This window comes from Ursus maritimus, unplaced genomic scaffold (genome assembly GCF_017311325.1).
Source record: "Ursus maritimus isolate PB19 unplaced genomic scaffold, ASM1731132v1 scaffold_23, whole genome shotgun sequence".
In the NCBI taxonomy this organism is placed as follows: domain Eukaryota; kingdom Metazoa; phylum Chordata; class Mammalia; order Carnivora; family Ursidae; genus Ursus; species Ursus maritimus.
Genome location: NW_024424786.1, coordinates 40,642,978 through 40,652,517, shown reverse-complemented (window position 1 = coordinate 40,652,517; position 9,540 = coordinate 40,642,978). Strand labels below are relative to the sequence as shown.

At 44.9% G+C, this 9,540-nt stretch overlaps 1 protein-coding gene across 16 annotated transcripts in view; it reads left to right on the top strand.

Moving 5' to 3' along the window:
• The window catches only part of LOC121104799, a 44,761-nt gene that overhangs the window by 11,111 nt on the left and 24,110 nt on the right, over positions 1–9,540 (top strand). For all 16 annotated transcript variants that reach the window (XR_005837167.1, XM_040639428.1, XM_040639430.1 and 13 more), the window contains one exon: positions 3,517–3,796. The gene's annotated coding sequence lies outside the window, so the exon portion shown is untranslated. The remainder of the gene's footprint in view (positions 1–3,516; positions 3,797–9,540) is intronic.

The following is a 9,540-nucleotide window of genomic DNA, read 5'->3' as shown; positions in this document are numbered from 1 at the left end:
TCCTAACTTCTGAGTGTTGCTGTTTATAATTGCAGTTTTATTCTTCAAAAAAAATTTTTATTCTATGGTTATGGCCTGTTTTTCTTCCCTATATAAATTACCTGTTTTCTACCGCTCCAATGGCTCACCCTGCCCTCTTCTCTTGTTTTCTGTGGTTCTACTGCAGGACATTGGAGCCTGAGTTAGAGCTCTTATCTCTTTTCTAGTTTTGTCCCTCTCTTTTCATTCTACTCTCTGGACAATTTCATTAACTTTACCTGTTATCCTTTCTATTGAGTTTTTTTTTAAATTTCTCTCTTATTCATTGATTGCTTTTTTTGTATAGAGCACTTTTTTTTTATTAAAGATTTTATTTATTCATTTGATAGAGACAGCCAGCGAGAGAGGGAGCACAAGCAGGGGGAGTGGGAGAGGAAGAAGCAGGCTCCCAGTGGAGGAGCCTGATGTGGGACTCGATCCCATAACGCCAGGATCACGCCCTGAGCTGAAGGCAGACGCTTAATGACTGCGCCACCCAGGCGCCCCTATATAGAGCACTTCTGTTTTTTGTTTTGTGTACATGTTCTCTTAGATCTCCAAGGAAGAATTTTTCTGTTTTTAAGTGTTCTGCTTTTCATATTATTTCCTTGGAATTCTCCTCCCCCTTTTCTGGCATGTGTGTGTGTGTGTGTGTTGGAGGTTTTCCTAAAATGTTTGATTTTACTCTGTGTGCACAGATGGGGCTTGTTAATTGATGGTCTTCATTCTTTATTGTTTTATATTGTATTTATCCTTTTATTTTAATCTTGGTGGGGTTTGGAGATAAACATATGTGTGTATTCAATCGGCCATGTTTGACAAAAAGTCTCCTCCATTACATTTTGATTGTTTTTAATTGAATTCTCAAGTGTAACCCTGATTTTCATCTTGAAGGTAACTTGCTATTTCCTTTATGAATTTTCCTGGGTGAAAGTGACTAGCACAATGAACAAATAAACCTCAGTGTACAGCAAAGTGCTACGTCAGTTATTATAAACATGCTGTAATCACTCTCATCGCTGAAAAAGCACAAAACCTCTCTTGACTCCACATTCCCCTCCAGCTACTGCCCCATTTTTCTTGCACCCTGTGGTAGGCACAAAAGTAGCCCCCCAAAGAGACACTCACTTCCTACTCCCAGGAACCTCTGCATATTACGTCACATGGCAGAAGAGTGAATATTACCTTACATGGCAAAAGATGTGTTAAGTTAAAGCTCTTGAGAGGAAGAGCTTATTCTAGATAATCTGGGTAAGCCCTAAATGCTATCACAAGTGTCCTTATGAGAGAGAGACAAAGGAGATCAGACACCCAGAAGAGGAGAAGGCCATGTGACCCCAGAGGCAGAGGCTACAGTGGTTCGGCCACAAGTCAAGGAGTGGCAGGAGTCACCGGAAGTTGGAAGGGCAAATAATGGATTCTTCCCTACAGCCTCTGAGTGTGCACAGCCTTTGCCAATACCTTGATTTTGGACTTTTGGCCTCCAGAACTTTATTCTCCAGAGAGAATAAATTTCTGTTTTTTAAGCCATGCAGTTTGTGGGAATTTGTTACAACAGCTCCAGGAAACTAATACGTTCCCTTTACAGCAGAATTCCTCCAAAAAGTAGTCTGTACTTGCTTTTTCTGATCTTCTCCATTCCTTTTTATCCGCCTTTTTATATTGGACATTTAAAAATATATGGAAAAATTGAAAGTTTAGAGCAATGAGCAACTAAATGTTCTTTACCTAGATTCAGCAGCTGATAACAGTTTGCCCTGTTCGCTTTGTCTGTATGTACTTCAGCACATATCTCCTAAGGATTGAGACAGTCTTCTCCATATCCATAATACCTAAGTAAATTAAAATTATTTTAATTTAATACATTAAAAATTAAGAATGAGTCCCTAGGCGTGCCTGGGTGGCTTAGTTGGTTAAGCATCGGCCTTGGACTCAGATCATGATCCCAGGGTCCTGGGATGGAGCTCTGTATCGGGCTCCCTGCTCAGCAGGGAGCCTGCTTCTCCCTCTCCCTCTGCCCCTCCCCCTGCTTATGCTCTCTCTCTCTGTCAAATAAATAAATAAAATCTTTTAAAAAAATAATAATTCCCTAATATCATTTAATATTCAATCTATATTAAAATTCCTTCTATGTCCCCAAAAGTTCTTTTATAACCTTTTTCCTTGGCCCAGCATCTCAGCAGGGCTCATATGTTGAATGTGCTTGTTAACTCTTTTTAATCTACGTTAATCTCCTCTAATTTTGTTTTTAACAACTTTGACTTTTTTAAAGAATTCAAGCCTATTTGCTTATAGATGTCTAGCATTTTTAATTTATCTGATTGTGTCTAGATGGTGTCATTTAGTTCACTCTTCTAACCACTGTAGTTTTTATGTACTGGAAGTTGGAACTATAGGCCCTGGTTTCTTTCTCTGTAGCACTTATCACCTTCTGACTCCAAGTTTCCCTTCTGTCATCGTTTATTATCTATCTTTCCCCTCTAGAATGTAAGCTCCATGTGGGAATCAATGTGTGCCTGTTGGGTTACCTATTCTAGTCTGCTGTCTAACCAACACAGAGTAGGCACTCAGCACGTATTTGTGGTATGAATTAAAGTCACATTCAGTGACATTACCTGTGTCGATACTATTTAACATCTAATGAGAAATTGCTGTAATAATTTACCCTGTTCCTTAGAATATCTCCCATTTTTTGAAGCCTCAAATGCCTGAAAATGTCTTTATTCCATCCTTGAGGTTTGTCTAGGTATAGAGTTTTCCCTCAGCAGTTTAAAGGCAGGCCCCTTTATTTTCTTCCTTCATTCATGGCCATTGAGAGTCCATATCCATTTTTATGCTTGAGCCATTGCACGTGACCAGGCGATCTGTATATGTAGTCTGTTTTCTTCTCTTTGCCTCTGTTATTTCTGCTTATTTGTTGGTCAGAATTTTATAGCTTGCTCTTTCTTCCATTCCCTAGAAACTCTGATCCCATAGCTAGACAATAAAGTAGAGATACTGGGTGTGGGCAGAGTTGTAAAGATAAGCTACAAAAGGCTCAAACCTAGGAGTAGGATCTTTTTGGCAAGTGATGATAGCTAACAATTACTGAATTCTTATAATAATCTGAATAATTTCATAGGCACCGTGCTAAGCACTTTACATGCTCTCTCTCTCATTTAATCCTTCCAACAACTCTCTGAGACGGGAACTATTACTCTATCAGGTCTACCAGCTAGAAACTACCAGGGCCATGCCCTGGGCCCAGGCAGCCTGATCCCAGAGCTGCACTGGAAACCACTTTGATGAACTTCCCACTCTGTTCCTACTAGACAAGCCCTGCTACTCAATTTCCCAGCCTGTCAAAGCAAGGCCTGCAATCCTGCCCAGGGGGTGGGGAATGAGGCTGGGTAACAACCCTTCCATCTAGTCAGTGAAGCTTGTTGACTGAGTGTTTCAGTGCCAAGTTTTTAAGAACATAAATGCCAAAGAGCAATGATGTTTATTTTTTTTCCCCAGATCTCTGCCTTCCCAAGATCATCTACTCCTAGCCTCCTCTGCTGATTCTCAGGGGTGGAGACATTTTTGCCTCTCTTATAGGAAGACTACACAGGCATGAGGTCAAGACAGTTGTGTGGGTCTCTCAGATGGCACTGCATAGCATATAAATCGTGAACCAAATAATCTGACTTGTTCTTTGGGTGGATTACATTTTCTCATGGGATACCAGATGCATTCCACTGAGGCCACGGAAAGAAAAAGTGAAGATCAAGACACCAGGACAAATGGCAGCCACCTTGTAAGTGCAGATATTTTCAATCATCTAGGTAGCTAGAACTTTGTATATGTAATATCCTTTTTTACTAAAATTAACCAAAATGAACACATTTGAGGGAATTGAGGGCTCCTGAGTGATTTTATGTATCTCCATTATCCTAGTCTTTCTTTGGATATTCCCAAAGATCCCTGTTTCTTGCAACAGGATGTGTGAAAAATGACATTATGGTTTGGCTTTTGTCAAATACCCCCTTTGCTAGTCCCATTAATTCATTCAGCAAACAGCTAACACTTACTACGTGCCAGTTGGGAATGCAACAAATGTGTAGGACCAGGTTCTTGCCCTTGGCCTCCTATCTCTTGTTGAGACAGACATCTCTATAGATTGATGTCCATGCATTGTGAGGTGGGCTAGGAGGGTGCCATGTACTAAGTGTGGTGAAACTGCAGAAGAGGGAAGGCCTGGCCTTGAGGCTGATTAGGGGAGCAATCAGAGAAGGCTTCTTCATGGAGTTTACCACCTGGGGCTGGACTGGTGAGAAGTATGGTGATAAGGAGTCAGCACTGGATGAGGAGAGGACAAATAAACCTTCTCAGCGGAAAGAAGAAGATTGCTGATAATGACCGGGGACTTCATGGCTCACTCAGGAGAGAGCAAGAACAGTAGTTTGGTGCAGCTGAAGCAGAGAGAGTATTATAGAGACTGGCAGCATGTGAGCTTGGGAGAGGCTGGGGACAGCCTTGACTGCAGGATTGAGGAAGTTAGCCTTTGCTCTGTAGGTGACAAGGAGAATCACACCGTGAGATCTTCGCTTTACATAGTTTACCAAGCTGAGAGATGGAATCAAGTGGGTGCAGCATGAGAGTGGGTCAGAGTGGGGTGCTGAGTAGGTGCTCAGTAAAGCAGGAGATGTGATCATTAGACCATTAGAATGAACAGTTCAAGATAAAGAGGTCAAGGCTGTGAACTAAGGCAGAGAAAGTGGGGCAAAAACCAGAGGATAGATTGGAGAGGGTTTTAGAAGTCCTAGCGAACAGGATTGCTAATTAGTTGTGAATAGATGGTGAGGATGGAGGCGCCAGGCTTACAGGTAGCCACAGCTGATGTGTGTCATCCAGCGCTTACTCTGTAGGTGGGCACTTTGCATGCGGGATCTCATGTAGTCCCATAGTAGCCCCAGAGAGGGGCTGTATTACTGTGCATTTTATAGGACAGGAAGTCGGAGCCTGGAATCGTCAATCAAAGTGACAAGGCAGGTATACAGTGGGGTCCTAGTTAGGATTTGAATCCAAGGGAATTAGCACCCTTAGCTTCTACACAGTAGCGTCAGCAGCTGACTGGATTTCGGTACCAAGTGATTGGGAAGTGAAGTGACCATCTTAGGAAGCAGTTAATGAGTGGCAGATTAGGGCCTAGAACCCACTGGAACCACTTCCTGCCCCCACCACCCCAGAGTTCACAAACAAGCTGCTGGGCACCACATCAGGCCATAGCCATGTCATGTTTGGTTTACCGAATATTTTTAAATAAGTTTTTAGAACTAATTGCTAACATTTTAAAAATCTTGAGATTCACATTAAAACCTGCTGGATTATCTTGAAAAGTGAGAAGATCTGGCCATACTGGGCCCATATAGCAGCAACCCTTGCTGCCTATTCTGTGTTTCCTTCGGCTGAGACCTGTGCTCCCCAGTGGGCCAGAGCCCACCAGCCTGGGATCCGTGCCCACCTCCACATGTGCCTGAGTTTGCATCTCTCAGCCGCAAGCTGGTCCAGTTTGATGCTAGGCTGTGTGTGTGCGTTGAACCCTGTGTCAAGCCCAGGCTTCCGTGGATGGTTAAATACTCTTTTTGAACTTTGGAGAATATAAGCTAAAAACAACAGCATGTTTTGCGTTGTTTTTTCCCTTCATACTGTGGGAACTGAGAAAAAATAACTGCCCATTCACACTTGAGTGCCCACAAGACGAGGGTTCCATACAGGTAGTGCAGGCCAAAGGTGAATGGTCATAGTTCCTGAAACCAGCACCAGGTAGAAGGAAATATCAGTCATACCATGGAACGTGGCAGACATAATGGCAGCGTTACAAATCATGCTGTGACTTTTTTCTGTTTAATTGGTTCAGTAAATCATTATTTGCTTGAATTGTGAGCTGTGTACTTTAGACATCTTATAAGGAAGCTTTTGGGGAAAATACGTGTGCACGTATGCGTGGGGGGGCATAGCTTACATTCTGTAGCTTGGAATTCTCTGCAGAAGTTCAATTTTGAAATATTGATTTTTAAGTGTAGTGATTTATTACAGATTTGAAAACATGTTTCTGTACAATTAAGTTAACGTGAGTCCCAGGATGGCAAACAGGTATTTTTCCATATTAAGTATTTTGTGATGTCTACGACGTAATAATCGCCATGGCAGTGATCAGATGGGACAAACGATGGCTTTGTGCTTGTGTGTTTGTCCGCAATTTGTAAACTACGCTTAGAGACACAGGTTCAAACAGGTGCAAGAAATAGAGCTGACATCAGAGCTTCAGGAGTTTTGACTCCTAATCTGTGTTCTTTGTGACACCGGACTCATTTTCCTCATGCCTGGCCTCCTGATTCAGGGACTGGGGGAAGGCAGCTGCTGCCGGGCATGAATTTCTCAGAGGCCACCGGGCACCATTCTGGGACGGCCAGTGGGTCTCAGAGGTTCACTGTCCATCTCGAAAGGGTTATCTGTACTATCAGACCACAGTGACCCAGCCCTGCAAGCTTTTCCCTGGGAGTCGATGTCATCATATAAGATTTGTATTACAGATCAATTCAGTGTCTGGAGCCATTTGTACCCAGTTACCCTGGACTTGTGAGGCCACACGGCTGCTCTGTGGACTTTGACCCCTGTCCCGCACATTCTCCTTCCTCCTTCCCTTCCTCCTCAGAGACTCCCCACCCCCGATGTACACACCCAGGGTGGGACCCCAGCATGTGTGGCAGCCAGTCCTTCAGTTCTTGTCCGTGACACTCAGAAACCATTGTTTCTTACTGATATCATATAGACAATATGGTACTTAGCACCAATACTAGGGACTTAGCACTACGCTGACGGCTGGGGATACAACAGACAGGTGCCCTGCTCCTGGGGACAAGATTAGCACGCAGGGATTCATTTGCGAACCAGGTGGCACTTCGTTACAGGACTAGAACAACTGGTATTTTATCTCAGTCGCATTGTAGTTTCATTTTTGTGGTGTGGCCTAAAAAACCTAGGCTCCCCAAAAGATCGGCCAAGTGCATGGTAAAATTAGACTTATTCACTCATTTAACAAATATTTAGTAAGCACCCATCATTGTCAGGCACTATGCCAGGTGTCAGGACAATAACAGAGGACAAAACTGACAAATATCCCTGTTCTCTTGGAGCTTAGGCTGTCACAGAAGGAGACAGAAAAACTGTGTCAATATGTAATCTGAGCTGAGAATTTTGAAGAAAAACCAAGCAAGATAAGGGAGAATGACCCGAGGCAGGGGTGGGGGGCCTGCTCTTTGAGATAGGGTGGCTAGGAAGGCCTTTCCGACGAGGTGACTGGAAGCAGGGCCCCGTAGGAGATGAGGGAGAAGCCACGGTCTGGAGGAAGTCCTTCCCAGGGAGGGGGGCCCCAGGGGACAGATCCTCCCAGTGGCAGTGGTCTGGCTCATTTGAGAAATAAAGAAGCCACCAGCTGAACTCCTGGACTCCACCGTTTCCTCATCTGCAAGTCTGTGGGCTTGTTGGGAGGAGCAGATGAGATCATTTATAGAAGTATTTATGTCCGCCATCAAGCACTGTGTAAAAGTTATCCTCTCTGTGTTGACTTTATCAAGTTTTTGTAGAGTGTCTAAACCATCAGGATTATAATTATTATATTACACCTCTGCCCTTTCATTTCTTTATTATTGTGGTGAAATTCACACAACGTGTAATTACCCACGTTAAAGTGCACGACCCCCTGACATGTAGTGCTTACACTGTTGTGTAACTACCGCCTCGGTCTAGTTTCAAGCTTTTTCATCATCCCACTCTTAAGTTTTTCATATTAGTCTATGTCACGGCTCTTGAAAAAAGACACCCCCCCCCATATCTGACTTTGTCCTTTCTGTTTCTGACTGGCCTTCGCCAGTTCCATGACTCATCCGTGTGTTTATCCAGCAGATATTTATCGAGCACCTACTAGGCAGCAGGTTCTACGCTAGGTAGGCACTGAGACCACAACAGTGACAAAGGACACGCAGGTTCTTGCATTTAGGGGACTCATAATCTAGTGGGGATTTAGACACTGAATGCATAATTACCAGAAAATTAATTTAAATTAGATCAATGCCTGGGACACCCGGGGGGCTCAGTCAGGTAAGCGTCTGCCTTCGGCTCAGGTCATGATCCCAGAGTCCTGGGATTGAGCCCCGCATCGGGCTCCTTGCTCAGCAGAGAGCCTGCTTCTCCCTCTCCCTCTGCCTGCCGCTCCCCCTGCTTGTGCTCTCTCTCTCCCTCTCTCTCTCTGACAAATAAATCTTTAAAAAAGGAAAAATAAATTAATGCTTATATGAAAAAAGCGCTTTGAAATTGTGCTTAAAACATTTGCGGAATTAAAAAAAAATTTTTAAAGATTTTATTTACTATTTGAGAGAGAGCGAGTGCGTGACAGCAAGCAGGGGAGACGGAGAGGGACAAGCAGACTCCGCACTGAGCTTGGAGCCCAACGTGGGGCTTGATCTCAGGACCCTGAGATCATGACCTGAGCTGAAATCAAGAGTCGGTTGCTCCACCGACTGAACCACCCAGGAGCCCCAACATTTGTGGAATTATTAAAGCTACCAGCAGTGAGATACCACTAGCTAGTAAAGCTTAGGCTAACATGACCGTATTGTTTTTATAATTGTGTCCTTAGTTCAGAGACACTGGAAAGAAAGATCACCTCAGGGAATTGACCTGGATCGTGTTAGGGCAGAGAGCGGGAAGGCAGGCTAAGGTGAAAGCAGCGGTCCTTCATTCATTTCCTCTTGATAGCAATCTGTGGAGGTCTGCGCGGACGGCTATTGTTAGCGTTGCTCCCATTTTATAGATGGGAAAACGGAGACCTAGAACGCCGTGTCTTGCCTCACGCCACCTGGTGGGGATTTTACTTGGCTTTAGCCCTCTGTCTGGTGGAGCTGAAAAGCATTTTGCCCAATAGGGGTCAGTGATGCACCTGGTTGGGAGAAGAGCTGCGGGGTTGGTCCGCAGCGGCCCAGCGCACTTGGTGTGCTCCCGCCTTCCAGGAGAGGGCGCTGCGAGGCTGGCCTCGGAGTCGCCTCCCCAGACCTCCTGGGTCCTGCCCTCCTGCCGCACCGCACCCCACCCCCCCAGACTCCTGACCCAGCAAGCTCTCCGCACCCTCCGGCCTTTCTTGCACACTGAGGCGCGCATCTGTGTTTTCCTAGATGATTGTTTCTTAATCACGCTGTGGAATAACAAATCATGGCTGGGAACCCAAGTTACCTCAAGTGACGAGCCTAGTGATCACCAAAACCTAGGTACAGCCCCCGGGCAGGGAGCTACAAAAACTGCTAGCGTGGTCCTCGCAGCCACGTGGTCCAGCGGCGCCCCGGCGGTGCCCGCGCTGCACGTCTGTCATGTAGGCGCTGAGCGCATTTCTTTAGGCAAGGTGACCTGGCAGCATTTCCACCCCACCCACAGCTAGTTTCGCTTTCCTAATGTTGTTAAAAAGTGCCTTCTAACTGAAGTAGGGTGGTTGAACAGGTTCCAACG